Source organism: Filicampus tigris, chromosome 22 (genome assembly GCF_054856515.1).
Source record: "Filicampus tigris isolate MCC_2025a chromosome 22, RoL_Ftig_1.0, whole genome shotgun sequence".
Classification (NCBI taxonomy): Eukaryota; Metazoa; Chordata; class Actinopteri; order Syngnathiformes; family Syngnathidae; genus Filicampus; species Filicampus tigris.
This window is the reverse complement of record NC_141238.1, coordinates 9386717-9406600: the sequence shown is the minus strand read 5'-3', so window position 1 is coordinate 9406600 and position 19884 is coordinate 9386717. Positions and strand designations below refer to the sequence as shown.

General features: G+C 42.2%; 2 pseudogenes across 1 annotated transcript; both read left to right on the top strand.

The window, feature by feature from the left end:
• The first annotated feature begins 4888 nt into the window (after nucleotides 1-4888).
• Nucleotides 4889-6928, top strand: LOC147126922 (E3 ubiquitin-protein ligase TRIM35-like; annotated as a pseudogene). The gene is made up of 2 exons (XR_015084686.1): nucleotides 4889-4950; nucleotides 5574-6928. The product of XR_015084686.1 is annotated as an E3 ubiquitin-protein ligase TRIM35-like (transcript).
• A 5537-nt stretch (nucleotides 6929-12465) lies between these two features.
• Nucleotides 12466-12638, top strand: LOC147126921 (U1 spliceosomal RNA; annotated as a pseudogene).
• Nucleotides 12639-19884: the final 7246 nt, after the last annotated feature.

Sequence of the window (19884 nt, the reverse complement as noted above, 5' to 3'; positions counted from 1 at the left end):
CTAACAGTGAAACGCATCATTAGATTGGAATCTATCACGTAAGCCTGAGTCCAAAGCTATTATTTGAGACAGAACGACGTTATGAAATGCATATTAATAAATTGGATATACACGTTGCTGACTTTACCTGCTGTGAAGATGCGTCTCCTGAACCGCTGGAAGCGCCGTCCGATCCACTCACGTTCGCCATCTTTGTTTTCTTCTCCACGCATGCGCGGGGAGAGGAATCGCGGATCGATTAGCTCCCCTTCGGACCTGCCTGTGTTCTGCATGATGTCATCCTAATTTGCATGTTGTGCAAATTCGTCCTCAAAAAAGTGATTCGTCCTAAACTTGCAATTCGTCCGTAGTAAAGATTCGTAGTCGTAGAAGCGAGAGTTGTATTCACAAAACAATGGCACTCACAGTTTTTATTCGTACTCACAAGAAGAGAAGTCAAACCCTCACAATTTTGATTTGTACTCTCAAGAAAAGAAGTCAAACCCTCACAATTTTGATTTGTACTCACAAATTATTACTGTTATGGATACGAATCTTTAAATCACGGATATGCCTTTTTGACAGCGATCTTACTCCATAGAGTTCCACTTCCACCAATCTGATGACATCACGTTGCTGAGCCAAACTTCATGCTCTCGTTGGCAAGAAATGTCTAGTTGACTCCTGTTTTGAGGGAGTGCCTACAAAAGCATTATGGGACACTGGTTCTCAGGTAACCATAATTAATGAAAGCTGTTGCAGTACTTACCTCCCCACATATTGTCACACACCGCCTGCATGAGCTTCTGGATGAAGATGAAACACTTGTTGGTAAGGCAGCAAACCAAACAGTTATCCCCTTCTCTGGTTGGGTAGAGTTCAAATTCAAGCTTAATACCTTGAACCAAGGCTCACAGGAACTGCTAACCCCAGTGTTGATCTCAGATGAGCCAGGAGTCGCTGAGCCACCCATAATAGGCTTTAATGTGATTCTACAGTTCGTCAAAAAAGGGATGGAGCAATACCCAGACTTTACCTCAGCATCAGTACAAGAAGCATTTGCACTTGACTGCTCAAAGACTGAAATATTCATACAGTTGACAAAGAAGAATGAAGAAGACATGAAGGAGGGAGTAATGAGAGTGGGGCAGCCAAGAGTAACTATTCCCTCGGGTCAAACTCAGATGGTGAAGTGCAATGCACGCAGAAAAGCCAGTGCAGAGGGACAAGATGCCTTGTTTGAACCTGTAAATAGTTCAAGGTGGCCTGACGGACTAACTTTAAATGAGGCAGTAATAACCATGCATAAGGGAGGTTGGTCAAAAGTTTCTGTGCCAGTTTCAAATGAAAGTAGTCGCAGTATTACTCTCACAGCACGTACTGTATTAGGCCTGCTCCAGCAGGTTAAAGCAGTCTACCCAGCCAAGTGTGCAACCGCTGCAGACAGAACAGGGAGATCATGGTTACTCGTCCTGTGCTGAAAACAAAAATTACTTCTCAAACCAGCTAGAGCACCATTAACTAACATTGTGACCACCTACCCGTTCGAGCTGGTTTCCATAGACTTTCTACACTTAGAGCCAAGTAAGGGGGGGTATGAGTACGTGCTAGTAGTCATGGACCATTTTACAAGATTTGCCCAGGCATATGCATTCACCAACAAGTCAGCAAAAACTGCAGCAAATAAACTATTTGCGGATTATGTGCTCAGGTTTGGGTTCTCGACTAAGTTGTACCACGACCAGGGCAGAGAATTCGAAAATAAGTTGTTTTTTAAACTCCAAGAGTATTGCGGCATTCAAGGTTCCCATACGACTCCATACCACCCTGCCGGGAACGGCCAAGTCGAAAGGTTTAATTGCACATACTCTCCATGCAAAGAAACCTGCCCAAGAAAGCCAAAGCTGACTGGAAAAGTTCACTTGACAAAGTGGTGCAAGCGTATAATTGTATGACGCAACTGGGCTTTCTCCCCATTATCTACTCTTTGGTAGGAGCCCCAGGCTGCCCATTGACATTATGTTTAGCCTGACCCCTGGTGGCGATGAGGAAGAAAGCACCTCCCACAGCGAATATGCTGACAAGTGGCGCAAATGCATGTTGGAAGCATACAAGATCGCCTCAAAAAGTGACATTAAAGGGCAGGCCAGATCAAAAACATACTATGACAGAAAGGCATATGGTGCAGAGTTTCAACCAGGAAGCAGGGTGCTTGTGCGCAACTTCTCTGAGCGTGGTGGCCCAGGTAAACTCAGGTCGTACCGGGAGGAAAAAGTTCATGTCGTTGAAAAGAAACCTGATACTCCTGTTTATGTGATCAAGCCTGAGAGAATGTCATCGATCGCAACTTGTTGCTGCCTTTCGACTGACTACCTGCCCATTTCTGAAGATGTTCTGCCAACACGTGTAAAATCTGCAAAGACTAAAGAGGAAAGTACAAGCCAAGATGAGAAAAGTAACTCTGAGACAGAAGATTCTGATAGTGAAGCAGAGTGGCACGCGATCATCTCAAAACCGACCCGGAGTCAGTAGAGGGCAGACGCAGAAGAGTTCCAACCACAACCAACCCCTAGACATCATGACAGGAGCATCAATGAGGAACTTCAAAGAGACGACTCAGAGGACGCTCCAGATGGTCTGCTGAGTGCTGATGACGGTGTGAGGTCCAAGATGGAGGATCCAGCGCAAGATGAGGTTCCAGCCAGTCCTGCCGCACACCAGAGCCCTACAGCATCTTCTGTTGAAGCAGACGAGGATGTTTGGCGCCAGCTAGCCACCTTTCGACAGTATCCTTTCAGACACAGAATGCCACCTAAAACACTTACATACAACACTTTAGGTCAGCCTTCTTTTACACACAGAAACCTGTAGTGTGATACTGTTGTTAGTTCATTAGTTCATTATTTCGACCTTGAGTTCGGTAAGATGTTCAACCATATGCACTTACTCACAGATGACACATTGACCACATTGACATTAAGACACACCACAGCCTGAACATAGATTGCGAGCATGTCACAGTATTAAGGTAACAGTCTTATGAGCTTGTACACAGAGTCATGGCCTAGAGTATAAGAATCTTCTTTCAGTGGAGGTACTTTGCCTGTGAAACAGAGCATTTCGTGAGATACCACCAGTCAGTGGTGTCTTCCAGTGAACGTGGTGGAAAAGGGAGACCATGTGCACAACAGTCGATGGACTTGTGGTGCCTCATTTATTTGGACTGACTTCCACTCTGCCGACGTGGCTCTGAAGTTAAAGATGGACTGTGTGTAATGTCGGGACGCCATTCATTTTTGCAGGGGAGAGTGTGGGATGGACAGTAATATTTGCCCATTTATAAAACACCACCCAAGCCTACTTAAAAAGTTGTATTTTTTATTTTTGTAATATTAGATGTTGCCTAATTTGTGTTGGTCATGTATAAAAAGTTCTGTAACGTAAGGAGTTTTAGTCAGGAGATACTTGGGAAGCAGTGCAGGCGGGTGAAGGCAGCGCAGGGGTCCTCACAGGTCCTGTGAGGACACAGGACTGTGTGTCTGACGTGCTCCTCTGCAGCACGGGGGCCCCACAGGGAACTGTCTTGGCTCCCTTCCTGTTCACCCTCTACACCTCGGACTTCAACTACAACACCCCTACCTGTCACCTGCAGAAGTTCTCTGACGACTCTGCGATTGTCGGCCTCATCACAGGCGGAGATGATCGGGAGTACAGAGAACTTACTCAGGGTTTTGTGGACTGGTGCCAGCAGAACCGCCTCCTGATCAATGCGGGGAAATCCAAAGAAATGGTGGTGGATTTCGGTAGGCGCCAGCACTCTTCACCTGCACCAGTGAATATCCGGGGAACAGATGTTGAGAGAGTCTCAACTTACAAGTACCTGGGTGTTCATCTGAACAATAAACTGGACTGGTGCGACAACACAGACGCCCTCTATAGGAAGAGTCAGAGCAGAGTGTCCCCTGAACCCCAAAAGACCTCAGTCTCCTGAGTAGGAAGAGTCTGCTCTGACTCCTGACCTCAGTCTCCTGAGTAGGAAGAGTCTGCTCTGACTCTTCCTACTCAGGAGACTGAGGTCTTTTGGGGTTCAGGGGACACTCCTCAGGAACTTTTATGACTCTGTGGTTGCATCGGTCATCTTCCAGGGAGTGGTCACCTGGGCAGGCGGCGTCTCGGCCCGGGACAAGAAGCGGCTGGACAAACTGGTCAAGAGGGCCGGCTCTGTCCTGGGCTGCTCCCTGGACTCTGTGGACTCGGTGGGGGACAGAAGGATGTTGGCCAAGCTGTCATCAATGCTGGGCAACCCGGACCACCCCCTCCAGGGCACCCTAACAGCACTCCACAGCACCTTCAGTGACAGACTGTTACACCCTCGCTGTGCAAAGGAGAGATTCCGCCGTTCCTTCTTGCCTGCTGCTGTCAGACTCTTTAACAAGAACATTGTGTAGTCTCTACAAACTGGCGGTCATTAGTGCAATTGTGCAGTCCTGCACCTGAGCTCATATCGTGCAATACCCAATATTCCCCACTACTGTAATACCGTGCAATACTCAACATTCGCCACTACTGTTAGTCTAGTTTTATTTTTATCCAATGCTGTTCCTTACATTTCACTACAGCACTGCAGCACTGTCACTTACTTAGAGTATTTTTTCCTCTGTACTATGTACAGGCCGAAATGAGTGTTCCTCATATTTTTTATGTAGATGTAGGTTGGTGTGTATACACATGTGTATATACACATGTTACTGCGTATATCTACATAGGTTTGATTCTAAATGTTTGCCGTCAATGTTATACATTAATGGCCACATTATGCCGCCGCCCCTGTGTGACCTATATCTTTGCTACTGTAACAATGAAAATTTCCCCACTGTGGGATCAATAAAGGCATTCTTATCTTATCTTATCTTAGTCAGAAAATTCCTTCAGTAAAACTGGCGTGGTCATGTGGCGTCTCGTCTGTTGCAGGTGAGCGATAATTAATTACTAAAAGGGCTTTGTGTAAATTTATTTTCGTACTTTTTAGTCGTCCTTTGTTGTTTATGCTAGTCAGAAAATGCCTTCAGTAAAACTGGCGTGGTCATGTCGTGTCTCGTCTGTTGCAGTGCAATGTGGTCCAATTAAAGACAGCAATATTTCACTCTCTCAAGTGTCTTCATCCAACCCCTTGTGTTACACAAGTTAGCTTTTATGACTGCATTTTACTTTCGTTTTCTTGCTCGGCGGCTTTACGTAGCACTATAACATGTACTAGGTCCTTTAGTTAGGTGTCGCCATTCACCAACAAGTGATGTCATCGGCTAGCGCCTCTGCTTAGGCGCCTTGACTTCCCGCCAGTTGGTGGCCAGACTTCAAACGAGAAGGACGTATGTTTGCAGTCTCACTGTTTTTGCTGGTTATCAATCTTTGTGACGCGGATGAATCTGCTTCATCATGTAGCCCAAGATTTAGCAGACCTGCTACCGGAGTTTGGTGCAGTGCTTTTGTTTTTGATTCTTTGGTTTTACTCCGTGTGAGTTGTTGGATTGAAAGTGGCAATTAAACGCTTTTGTCTGATCCCAGATAACGGCGAGCTTTTTTCTGTCTGTCAGTCTGAAAACAAAAGCAAGAAGCACTCCGGCTGCGGCTATCCTGAGAGTGAAGGTCAGAAAGTGAGACGGTTACTTCGCAAGGACTATGGCAAGCCGAGTTGAGGACGATCTCCATTGTCCGACCTGTTTGGACATCTTTAAAGAACCTGTCAGACTGCTGTGTAGTCACACCTTCTGGCGTGCATGTGTGCAGCAGTGGTGGGAGGAGAAAGGAGCTCGAACGTGTCCAGTCTGTAGAAAAAGGTGCCAATGGATGGATTCACCTTCAAACTTGGCCCTGAGGAATGTGTGCGATGCCTCTTCACAAACCTCAGTGGAGGTGGAGGAGAGTTGCAGCTTGCACAGTGCGAAACTGAAACTCCTCTGTGTGGACCACCAGGAGCTTGTGTTTCTCAGATGCACAAACGCAGACACCCATGCTGGCCACAAGTTCCATCCGCTCGGTAAAGCTGTGAAAGGTTACAAAAAGAAACTCCAGGAAGGCCTGCAGGGTGCAAAGAAAAGACTGAAAGATTGTAATGATGTAAGAGACAACCGCAATGAAAAAGCGGAGTACATCAAGGTCCAGAGGGAGCAGGTGGACAGCAAGATTAAGAAGCATTTCGAGGAGCTTCATCGCTTCCTGCATGTTGACGATCGAGGAGGAGGCCAGGTTGTCTGCTGTGAGGAAGGTAGTGCGGAGGAAGAAGGAGATGATTGAGGCTCTGAGCAGAGACATGGCCGCATTCTCAGATGCTGTCAGAAGCACAGAGGAGCAGTTGACCTCTGACCCCGTTTCCTTCATGAATAACTTCAAGACCGCAATGACCAGAATCCAGAATCTGCCCGACAAGCCCGAGCCTCTGCCAGGAGATCTGCTGGACGAAGCCAAACATGTGGGCAACCTCAGGTTCAACGTGTGGGAACAAATGAAGGAGATGGTCTCCTACAATCCCGTCATTCTGGACCCAAACACAACTGGACCAGAACTCAGTTTGTCTGAAGATCTGACCAGTGTGAGATTTAAAACAGGACAACAGCATCCAAAGAATCCAGAGAGGTTCAAGTGGAACAATGTGCTCGGTTCTGCTTTGACCTCGGGAACACACACGTGAGATGTGGAGGTGGAAGAGAACACACGCTGGTCACTGGGGGTGATTTGTGGTGACCCTTGTTTGCCATGTGACATGAAAGCATACATTTGTTAATGGTACTTACAGAATGTTTGATGACCTATCTGGATGCTGGAATCCGCCAGTGAAGCCGCAGAGAATCAGAGTTCAAGTGGACACGAACGAAAGATCCACTTCTTACGCTGACTCTCTTACACTCAATTGACCAAAACCAAACCTTCGCATTTGCCACATTTGTCTGACCACATGAAAATATTTCCTTACTTTTGGGCAAGGGATAAAATTCCTCTGCAAATAATTCCACTCCCCTCTCGTGTTACGACTCAAAGTCCACAATGATGTTTTGCTCCCACATTTGATATCTGATGTTGTTTTGCATGCGGGCAATTTGACATGGATTAATCTGTTCAAGAAACTCAACATAAAACCAAACAATTCTGAACAAAGTTGCCTGATTAAGAATATGTCAAAAAGAAATCAATCTGAGCAAAATGTTGTGTCGTGCTTTGCCAAATTTTAATAAATAAAAAAAAACTAAATGTTCCATGAAGTATTTATTTATTTCAATACTTATTTACTTCAATATTTGTCTTTTTTTCAATATTTAGTTTGTTTAATGTTCATGTAATTAAGTTTGCATGCTTAAATATTTATTATAATATTTATACATGTCAATATTTATTAACCTACTCCTCTATGTAGAATTATATCAATATTTAAATACTTCACTTTTGAGTGACTGTGTGAGCAGCTGAGCGCATGAATAATGTACCCATTGTAAAGTGTCTTTGAGTGTCCACTAAAACGCTACATAAAGCTGACGCATTATTACATTTAAATTTTTTATTTCAATATTTATTCCATTCTTTGAATATCTATTAACCTATTCTTTCATTTAAATGTGTATCTATTCATTCTAATTAATATTTCTTTAAGTTTAAGTATTTTTCAAATTTGAATATTTCAGCATTTAGGACTATTCAATTAATTTAATTAACTCAATATGGGGTTGTAATGCTCAGCAGACCTGCAGGTCAAAAGGCAATAAAAATAAAGCGGCAAACATCTTGAACGCATTTTCCCCTAACAACTTCATCTGGGCGGCTAGCGAGCTAACCTAAACTTGGCGAACTTGGCAGAGAAGCATCAACGTGCGCAGAGACGAGTTTATCCGGACACAAAGACTTAAAGCGAAAGTCAACCTAAACTTTTTTTTTTTCATGAATATATACTTTGCAGGCACACTAGTTGAAACAAGTCCATCCATCCATCCATTATCTGTACCGCTTATCCTCACAAGGGTCGCGGGGCGTGCTGGAGCCTATCCCAGCTGTCTTTGGGCAGTAGGCGGGGGACACCCTGAACTGGTTGCCAGCCAATCGCAGGGCACACAGAGACAAACATCCGCACTCACAATCACACCTAGGGGCAATTTAGAGTATCCAATCAACTTACCATGCATGTTTTTGGAATGTGGGAAGAAACCGGAGTACCCGGAGAAAACCCACGCAGGCACGGGGAGAACATTGAAACAAGTCATTCAGATGAATATGGTGTTTGTGGAATATGAGTTGAGCAGCAAAATCCACCCGTTGCTAGCCATCTCAGGGGGCAGCCATTTTGTCACTACTGTCAACTGAAAATGACATCACAGTTGCTCAGGGCTCAGGTAACGACCAATCATGGCTCAATTTCAGAAAACAGAAAAAATGTGTTCTCTAAATGCGTTTTGTCTTATACTTGATGCAATTGAGTGCCTGATATCTGTGTGTGTAATAATTCATTCTGAGAAACTGCATGTTTTGTTTACCAAAGTTCAAAAGGACTTACACAATCATTAGACTCCTGTAAATTGTGCTGCAGTCCTATGGGCCACAATTGGTTAGCGATACCATTTCACTTGGTGCTCATTGGTTGATATTCCAGCCATCTTTGAAAACATTGTTGGGCTTGCAAGCGGGGAACAAAGACATTGACGGCAGAAAAGGTGGACGCTGCTGGACAGGTTCAGATCATCTTCCTTCAGTTGGTGCAGCACGGCATGTAGTAGAGGCAGGTAGATATTATTGCAAACCAGTCATAAGTCATAAAAGAAAAAATAAATCGGGTATAGGTTGATGATGAAACTACTAATCGGCTATCAAATGAAGCTTTTATGATAATTGATTATTTTCATACTTGGTTTAAAATGTTCCAAATCGCTCAATTTTCACCTTCTCAACAGTAAATATTCTCAGGTCTATGTAGCCTTTGATGAAAGCACCTATTTTTTTTGCTTCTTCAAAAATAAGACATTTGCAAACATTTGCTTTTACTTAAATAAGAATGATCAACATTTTTCAATATGCTTTGATGTGCCAAAGACAAATCTAATCGCTGAAATATAAAGAATTTGTGCATTTTCTGCACAGAAAATTTGAAAGCCGTGTTTTAGAATGAAAGGATAGAAATAAAATGTTTGTTTTGATTCATAAGATTACTAAATACTGTTGTCCGTTCCTGTTTCGGTCGCCTGACCGTAGTCGGGAGACGCAGGGGAGATCCCTCTCCAAGGCCGGAGTTGCCTCGCAGTCGCGGCCGTCGCACGTCGTCGGTAAAAGGGGGTGGGGGGAGCTCAGTAGCTCAACAACACGCTACAGGGAGACAAGGGTTGTACTACAGCCTCGCTTTATTAGCATACACATTTTTCTCCTGCTTCTCATACTTTTTTTTCGTCTCTCACATCTCACTCTATCTCACCAGCATACGCGCCCCCTGCATTCTCGACTGCCCTCTTCCTTACGAATGCGCACACCACACCCACGCAAGCTTGTCACAATTCTCGCAACAATACAATTGATTATTAAAAAAAGCATTAGTTGCAGCCCTACAGCAATTATGTTTTGAAACAAGGTAAAAATTGCTGTCCTTTGCTGCGTTTGAATGACTGCTGGCCTTTGATAAATTGTTGCTCTAAATTGTTCTCTTTACATTTTTTTATTTAATTATCAACAGTAAAAGATAAATGCAGATGATACATTAAAAAATAGTCATTATTCTAACTACAAAGAAATACAAGTAAGAGGTTTGAATGTCATAGTTATTGTAACGCAATTCCATGAAAATGCACCTCTGATTGTGCACACTTTCCCCTACTTCATTCTTCTGCTACTAAACAATTCCGATGGAAATTTACATCCTACTTCAGTATGTATGTTATCTGCGTCACGTTGGTCAGCTGAGAAATGTTTTAATAAAGCACACAAGAACACACACTGGGAAGAAACCGTTCAGTTGCAGTGTGTGTGCTAAAAGATTCTCCACTAAACAGCATGTTGATGAACACAAGTGTGCTGGGGAGAAGAGCAGCGATCGTTGAAGTTTAAAAAAAAAAAAAAGAACGAAACTTAATGAACTGACTCTTCGTGGTCAGCAGTAAAAGTGTAAATGATTTTTTTTATATAATGTGATGAATTGGGTGGTCGACTGGTTAGCACGTCCGCCTCACAGTTCAGAGGTCGTTGGTTCGATCCTGGCCCCGGTGGAGTTTGCATGTTCTCCCCGTGCCTGCGTGGGTTTTCTCCAGATACCCCGGTTTCCTCCCACATTCCAAAAACATGTATGGTAAGTTGATTGGACTCTCTAAATTGCCCCTAGGTGTGATTGTGAGTGCGGATGTTTGTCTCTGTGTGCTCTGCGATTGGCTGGCAACCAATTCAGGGTGTCCCCTGCCAACTGCCCGAAGACAGCTGGGATAGGCTCCAGCACGCCTGCAACCCTTGTGAGGATAAGCGGTATCGATAATGAATGGATGGGATGTGATGAATTTAATTGAAGACACCAAGCCACTTTTATCAGCCAGAAGAACCATTGCGTCTTACTGATGTAAAGTTTTTATTTTTTTGAAGTGTTTATAGTAATATGTAATTGAAATCAGATGTCAATTGTCTTTGCTTGTTACAACATTTTGTGAACATTATGCTTTTCGGTTGTGTTTTCAATTCTACGTAACCCAAACATAACTTTTCCACAATCCTCAATAAAATCACTTGTTCCACTTGCTCAACCGGCCTTCATCACACAATGTGAAGCGAACAACATAACTAGAAGGTGAATTATAAGAAGAACAAGAAAGAGAAAAGCAAGTAGTCCCAGTATCTCTCAATGGTGTTTGAAGGTCAGGGCCGATCTGGCTGGCCAGGAGACGAGTTGGCCACAAGATGGCAACTGGAGTCTGCGCTGGTTGGCTCCCGGAGAATCGCTGTGTCGCCACGGAGTCTCATATGGGAAAGTCACCCCAAATTTTTTCTTCACAATAATATGTTGTATGTGCCCCCACTAGTCTAAACACAACATTCTGATTGTAATTGAGTTTGTGGAATATGAGTTAAGAAGCAAAATCAACCCATTTGTATCCATTTCAGGGACCGGCCATTTTCTCACTTGCTGTCAACTGAAAATGAAATCACAGTTGTTCAGGGCTCTGGTAACAACCAATCACGGCTCAGCTTTAAAAAAAACAACCAAAAAAACAGGTGAGCTGTTATTGATGTTACCTGAGCAACTGCGATGTGATGTGATTACAAAATGGCCGCCCCCTGAAATAGATAAAAACAGGTAGCTTTTGCTGCTTAATTCCAATTCCACAGAGAAGGGACCGGCTGTAAGGATACAAGAACGCCCAATGTGCGTTCCTGTACGCATTTTGTCGACCAATGAGAAGGATCCAGTTACAGCTGGTACCTCTACTTACAGACGTCTCTTCATATGAAATTTTCAAGTTACGAAACGCCTCAACAGGAAAATATTGCCTCTTGTTATGAAAGAAATTTTAGGATACGAAAGGTAAAAAGTATGGGCTGCTACTTGCAGCATGGGCTGCTACTAGCTAATCGCAACATACCCATAGCTGCTCATAGATAGATAGATAGATAGATAGATAGATAGATAGATAGATAGATAAATAGATAGATAGATAGATGGATAGATAGATGGATAGATAGATAGATGCAGCGTCCTCGTCATTCCCCCTCGGGCCATGAGGTGTTCCGATAGTTTTACGTGAATTAGAAAAGAGGAAAAGAAAAAAGGAGAAATCTGACTTTTTTTGAGATAGAGATAGGGAGAAAGGGATGCGTTTGGTTGATCTCACCAAAGAATATGACCGTAATGTATCGACAGCTAGTCGCCAAGTTATTAAATCAGTTCTTGACAAAACGCCAGGCAAAAAACACTTCTGAGAGAGAACATGAACCAAAGAGGGCAAAAAACGATGAGGACAGCAATTAAAAGGTAAACGACCATCATTTTTATTCTTTACTCTATTTTATTTTTTTAAATTTTTTTTACATTATGCACAATTCTCATTTATTGTGCAATAATCTAATTGTAACATGTATTTGTTACATGTTTTGATGCATTTTTATGCTTTATAAAACATTTATGTCTGAATATTGGGGATCTTGGAACGGATTAGGTCATTTACATGGAAAACACATCTCTACTTACAAAATTTTCTACTTAAGAAATTTCTTCCAGAACCAATTGATATCATAAGTTGAGCTACCACTGAAAATATGATCCGTATGTGGATCCTAGAATGCCGAATTGCTGCAAACAATACTGATGATTACGGACGTTGTTAAGTGCAGTATGGTAAAAAGAAAATGGGTTTTGGATGCATCATCCAGCGTGTACGTGTGTGTACGTGTTGACACGTGTGTCGCAGGTGAGCCCGTGACTGAAGATGGTGTGTGTGCTAAAGACCTTGGGCTGGTGAGTAATACAACTCGTTACAAGTTAAAGCTACCTGGCAGGGGGGGGGGGGGGGATACCACGATCACGAAGGTGGTTCACCCAGAGTGAGGCTCAGCTATTGCATTTTGGCTGTGCTGACCCCTGCGAATTCCCCAAATGTGTGAATCTCGACTGCGCAATTTCTGGTAGTGGGGCACTGCGTTCGTGCTCTACCCTGATGAGAAGTCAATATTAACATATTTAAACTGTTGCATTAGTTTTCATGGTGCACGAGAGATCATATTTTCCAGCATTTCGGATTTGGTCTAGGGAGGGGCGATGCTATCTACAGATTAGATACCATACCAGTATTTTTTCTTGGCCTATAACCAATGCTGATACCTTCTTGGAATTTTTTTCAATCAGATAAATTGTACACAGGCAATTCCCATGACAAATACTATAATATTATTTTGTGCTTATGATACGCAATATGTAATACAACTAAAGTAAAACACTATATAAACTAAATAAATACATGTGGACAAAATATTGCACATTCCTAATATTGTAATTTGATAAGCGTCAAACGAAATTTGAAACGAAAGATGTAGCATGTAAGAAAACATGCTACAGATGAAGACCAATATCAAAACATCGCAATTTAAATATACTCTTTTTGGTGGAAAAAGAAAATTTCATGCAAAATCCACATCATTTTACATATTATATTTTCATATTTTGGACAAAGTCCTAATGTAGAAGGTTTTGCGACCTTCTTATCCACATTTTATATATATGTGACGGGCCACTTCTGAGTGTGGCAATTTGCAGCACCACGTCGCTGGCGCTTCAACACACCGGGGACACTCAGGTGGATTTTAGATGTTTCTTTATTGCAACACTGCAACACAGTATGGTGGGAGCAATGGTGAAGTCGCATTCAGTCTGTGATAGTCATCACTGTGCACTCCTCGTAGCTGACTGACGCTATTAACAAATTATATCTGATCTTATAAAACAAAATAAAGTCCTTATTATAACAGTGTGATGGTATAGTGTTTTAACCAGAACATTCTATTACAAACAAAAACTTTCCTCGAAATACAATTTTACAATTATTTACAGTAAAAGAGAAAAAAATGAACACATTCAATCTCATTTACAGACTGTCGCTGAACGTACCACACGTAGCAGAACGTGACTACGTAATGTTATCTCAAATGGCAGCAGCGCTGAACTACGGGCTCGCGCAAGTACATTCAAATAAATGAAAAACACTACATCAAAAACAAGATACAGTAAAACTGAAAAGAGATGCACATTACCTGCAACACATTATGGTGGGAGCAATGGTGAAGTCGCATTCAGTCTGTGATCATCTGCGCAACGCACGAGCATTTGCAAATCAATTTAACACAGAAAACGTTTCAGTACACAAAACATCACTTTAACAACAAACATTTTTCAATGGAAGTCTCATTTTTCTTTTAGATTTTCAAGGAATACAAAGTCATACTTTTATCAAGAAAGACCTTTCCCCCAAAAAGAAAAGGTCATCATGCTCCGTCCACGCTACTACAAAAACAGCTAAGTGAACAAGGATATTTGTCATTTTTCAAATTTAATTTCAATGTCATATTTACAATGTACAATGGACATAAAAATAATAGTTTCCAATGTAGATTTTCTATGCAGTTAAAAAAATAGTAATCGACCAATGAAACGTATTTAAAGGGACGGTGGGGCCGGGATGGCCACGTTTTCACTAACAAGTTCATTTTATATATTTTTTGATCAGGAAAATGAAAAAAGTTTTCATTTTCTGTTTTATCAATACATTTGGGAGAAATTAGGAAATAAGTGACTCTATCAATAACGCCCCTTGTTAATGAGCAGAATGGCCGCGCCCCCTATCGTTCTATCCTTGTTCGGCTGGAGTCACGGGATGAACCGATTCCAAAATCTCCATTGGAAATCATTGTACTTTCATTGCTTATAACATCCAAAAACGGTGATCAATTGGCACCAAAATTTATGTGGACATCTCTACAAATGCCCACTTCAACATATCAAAAGGATTAACCTCTCCGTGGCTGATTTATATGAGAATGAGGAAATGAGGAAGTCAGCAGAGGTACATAGATAGGCTGGAACCAGCGCACACTGCTTCTTTGCTTGAAAAAATAAATAGATAAAACACTGCTTCTTTGCTGATCACGGTTAGGACGGGCAAGGCATTAAACGCCAGTCAGAATATTTACAGAGACTGAAGTGGAAATGAGACGTGCACATTTATTTGGATGAGGAATGCCCCAGATTTTTGGCTTACAACACGCTGTACAATTTGGAAGGTAAAACAGCCGAAATGGCACGTTCCAATGCGGCCACACTCTCACACGCTGGAACTTTTTGTTCGCTGTTCGATGAGGGCTTTTGTCACTCTCACGCCGCTTCACTCGGGGAGAAGGTGGCGGCTGCAAGCAAAAAGCAGAGACACCGCGCGCGACTGCTTGCGAGGCGACATGAAGACACAGGCTCATCTTCACCTCCACACGCTGGGCAGACATTAAGGAGCTAATGTTGTTGTGCCAACGCCTTTTGTTTTAACGACCTGAAGCTAGTTGTTGCTAAACTTCCACTGTCCCAATCCTACTTTTAACCGGAGAGGGAAGCGGGGGGCTCCAATCTGCCTGCTGCTGCTGCAAGCCGCGTCTCTCTCCCTCCTGAGACACGAGTTTAGCGTCGCTAAATTTCCGAAATATAATCAGTCGGTGTTCGTGTGCGCATTCATGCTCTTGTCCGCTTCAGCTTGTGAAAGTGGAGGAGCAATCGCCACAGTATTTTTGATTTTGTGGAGGTGATTATGATGAGATCACGTTTTATGTCAATAAATCCAAACTATTGTGCAGAACACTTTTATACTTTCACAGTTTGAAGTGGACAAGAGTAGTAATGTGCATTTGCATTTTGGTGGCGATTGGTCACCATTTTAGACGACAGAACTGACAAAGCGAGCAATATTACCAAGCATGCCTTCCTCGCGTGATGTAGACCGCTGAGACTGAAAACATAACATAAGCCACGCCCCCATTTGGGGCGTGGAAATTTGTCGTAAACCTAATCACAAAAAAAGACCTTAAATCACTAAGGTAAGGTACAGTACCAAAATAAATGAACAACAGTTTCAGGGCACTCATCACAAAAAATACAATTCTCATCTCGTCTTTCTTAAATCTCTTGTTTGTATAAATTTTAGTTGGATAGAATTTATTTATCAGTTTAAAAGATTTTTCTCTAACTTTGTTCGTAATAAGATATTTATTTGATAGAAGCCAGACTTTTTTTTCCACTGTATAATATCCACAAACATATTCCACTGTGGAATAACAGAAGGTAATGTTGTAATATCTTTCTGGAACATGGTTCTTATGTGTCTATTGTTATTTATAGTACGGCTAAATAAAGACAAAGACAAACATCCGCACTCACAATCACACCTAGGGGCAATTGAAAGAGTCCAATCAACTTACCATGCATGTTTTTGGAATGTGGGAGGAAACCGGAGTACCCGGAGGAAACCCATGCAGGCACGGGGAGAACATGCAAACTCCACACAGGGAGGCCGGAGCTGGGATCGAACCCACAACATCTGAACTGCAAGGCAGATGTGCTAACCAGTCGACCACCAGTGCCGCCCAGGAGTAACAACACCCATCCATCCAATATTGATACCGCTTATCTTCACAAGGGTCGCGGGGTGCGCTGGAGCCTATCCCAGCTGTCTTCGGGCAGTAGGCAGGGGACACCCTGAATTGGTTGCCAGCCAATCGCAGGGCACACAAAGACAAACATCCGCACTCACAATCACACTTAGGGGCCTCCCTTGCTGGCAAGTCCGGAATTGCAGGTGGTCGGCTGTCGCCCACAGGTCTACAGCAGCACTGCACTCCCAGAGGAGGTGCCTCACCGACTCGTGGGCGCCACAACCAGGTCGGGGGCAATTTGAGGACGCTGATATCCCTCGGGAGTGCATAACGGACCTAACTGGGAGAATTTCATTGGCCACCATCCATGACAGGTCCCGAAGTCTGTTTGAGAGGGCAGGACGGTTGACATTGCGCCAAACCATTGTGGGTTCACCGAATTCGAGGCCGCGAACTGGACTCACTGCTTCCCGCTTCTGCACAACAGATATAAGGGATCTGTGATTCTTTAAAACATGACACTCTTCTTTTTCCAGTTCAAACTTTTTACAAAAAAATCCTGATAAAAGAATAAAATAATGGCAGATTAAAAGACACAGGGATTCTATGATCAGTTGGTATTAATTTTAGTTTCCGGAGGTATGAACCCATCCAGAATCGTGTCATTGCTTGACTTTCCTAGGGACTTGATGGGCCAAGTACATTTCGCAGGTGCAGGGTTACATATCTGCTCCCCAAGAAGAGCTGGAGGTCCGGCACTCCTTTTCCTCCCTTTTCCTTAGTTATCTTCAATGTGTCTCTCTTCAGTCTCTCCCACTTGGACCCCCAGATAAAATGAAAGAAGGTGCGGTCCAAATCTAAAAGCACATTTCTTGTTGGGTTTGATCAGGGTCGATCAATTCGTCCAGTAAAACAAACAAACGCATAGCTAAAAGTTTACTAAAAAGTTTGCAATCAACATTTAAAAGCGTAATGGGTCGCCAGTTACCAAGGTCAGTCTTGTCTCCCTTTTTATGCAATAGTGTAACTATCCCTACTCTTAAGCTGTCTGGTAGTCGACTTGTTTTGTCCAATTCATTAAAAACAGTGATTACTCTGGTGCCAACAAGTCCCAAAAGGTGAAGTTGAACTCAAGGCAGAGTCCGTCCTCTCCAGAAGACTTTGCTTTTCTTAAGTTGTTTCACACATTTATTTATTTCCTCTTGGGTAAAATCTTGTGTTAGTAAGACTTTGTCGGTTTTCTCAATGAAATTGAATACCTGTGACATTGTCTCTGATTGAGTATCTCTCTTGTCAAACAGTCTCTGGTAGTAAGTTTCGACTTCCTCGTTTATTTCACTGCTTATTTCCGTTATAGCTCCATTTCCTTTTTATATCTTGAAGATGTCCCCACCCTTACTCATAATTTTTTTGAAGAAATACCTGGTACATTTTCCTCCTTCCTCTATTTACTTTTCTTTGCTCCTTAATATTACACCTCTACTTTTGATATCTGCTAGAAGCCTCAGTTTATTTTTGACATGTTTAATTACTGTTTACTATCCAATCGCATCTTACAGCAGTAAGTACGATTACGGGAAGCCTCATAATGTCAGTCAAGTGTAGTCTTCAGTATCACAAACAATAATATGCTTCTATGAAACGCATTGTTTGTTTTATTTGTTTTTATAATCAAAACTCTCCCGTCGCTGTTGTGCATTTGCGTCTTCATCATTAGCCGCCATGGTAGTTGATCGCCGCAGCATTCCATTCTGTTGGGTACTCGGTTTCTCCCCACCCTCTTAATTATGATTGGTCAGGAAACAGCCAATCAGAATGAGCCCTACTGTCCGACTACTGATTGGTTAGAATTTGTGGCACTATTATAACGCCTGAATCGCATGAATGAATCAGCGTATTGTACGCGTAGTAGAGAGGAAGCAAGCGTAAAAAAACATATCTTGTGCGTGCGGACGGTTTTGTACACGCGAAACACATTTTGGGATGTACAAAACATGCTTTTTGTACGCGGTATTTCACATTACGCTTACGTAATTGTGGTATCGATCTAACGCCATTGCCCTTCCCTCTGGTAATGGTCTGCCCCAGCAGCAGGAGAGTGGGGCGGTGGACGTGAAGTCTGGTAAAAGTGGACCTCAAATCGTGACCCGTCAAAAATCAGTGAATGATGTGATGTAGGATGGAGTCATCGTTAAAAATGTATTTGAAAGTTCATGCTCATATTTCCTTTGAAGTGGAATGAAACAAGGGACGATATTTGCTTGTTTGGTTTAATCATTGAATATTTCATTTAACATAATGCAAACTAGAATCGTATGTTCAATTTCCTTAATTTTTCCAGGATGACTGGAGAAACCCTGATTTCACAATCACTGTCCAGTGAGAAATTATCACGTAAAACACAGAAGATAAAAAGCCTTTTCCTAACAAAAAATAACTAATGCATTGTAAACTAAAAACTGTTCATATAGAACACACATCCCTAAAACAACATTGATCAAGAAAACAATTTAGAAGAACAAAACTATATGAAAATAGAAACAATATAAAAGGAACTCGGGTTACACTGAATAGCTTCAACAAACCTCCGAAATCAACATTAACAGCCTATTTCATTGATAAAAAAAAGACTCACAGTTTGATTATTTGTATTGATGCAGAATTGTATGTACACTTTCCCACCTTCCTATCAAAAGTCAGTTTCTTTAGAGTCCAAGTAATCAAGAAGTTACTGCATGTGGAAATCACAAAAACATTGTACATACATTGCATCGTACATACAGCGCATACATTGTTTAAAAACGGACCAACAGTAGTTTTAAAAAAATAAATTAAAAAAAATGGATTTTGGGATGTACAGAGAGGAGGATAAAATAAAAGATGTTACATTGAATAAAACAATGCAGATTTTGTAAATGATGATCACGTTAATACTTTAGCTCAGGGGTGCTCACACTTTTTCAGCATGCGAGCTACTAATAAAATGACCAAGTCAAAATGATCTACTTTCCGGTAAGAGTAAGTTTTGCATATACAAAAATGCAAAACATTTATTTTCAAATATATTGAGGATTCTATACTTGCAATGTATGTTGATGTACCTTGCACAGCACAACATAATTAACTAGGGACATTTTTTTTGTTATGCTGCCCATTGATTGGATGCGAGATTCCAGTTCCTTTTAGAGATGTTTATTCGTCAGCAAAACGCCGTAAAATGCCAACACACCGTAGAACTAAAAGTTTAGACCAGGGGTGTCCAAACTCGGACATCAAGGGCCAGTGTCCTGCCTGTTTTCCATCTATCCCAGCTGCAACGCGCCTGTTTCAAGAGATCATGATGGTTATCAAGCGTCTTCAGAGCTGATCATTTAAATCAGGTGCGTTGCCGCGAGGAGAATTGGAAAACGGGCAGGAAAGCGGCCCTTGAGGACCGGAGCTGGAGACCCCTGGTTTAGACATACAACATAAAACAACATATTACATTTATGACAAAGCTAGCTTTGCTTAGCGTCAAAGCTAATCACGAGAACAAATGCAAAATAGTACTGACCACTTTGGCCTGCTTTCAACCAACGGCAGTCTTCTCCCAGAGATAATCATCACTGTCAAAAATGTGATGCTTCAACAAACTTGTTATATTCATTTAGTATATTCACTCGGCTTTGGTAAAAAAACGAGGAAAAAGTAAGCAACACGCATGGTGAATGCGACTAAGTCTCTGCGTAAAGCGGACTGAGACTCTGTGAGACGCAACTTCCGGTATGACATTTTCAA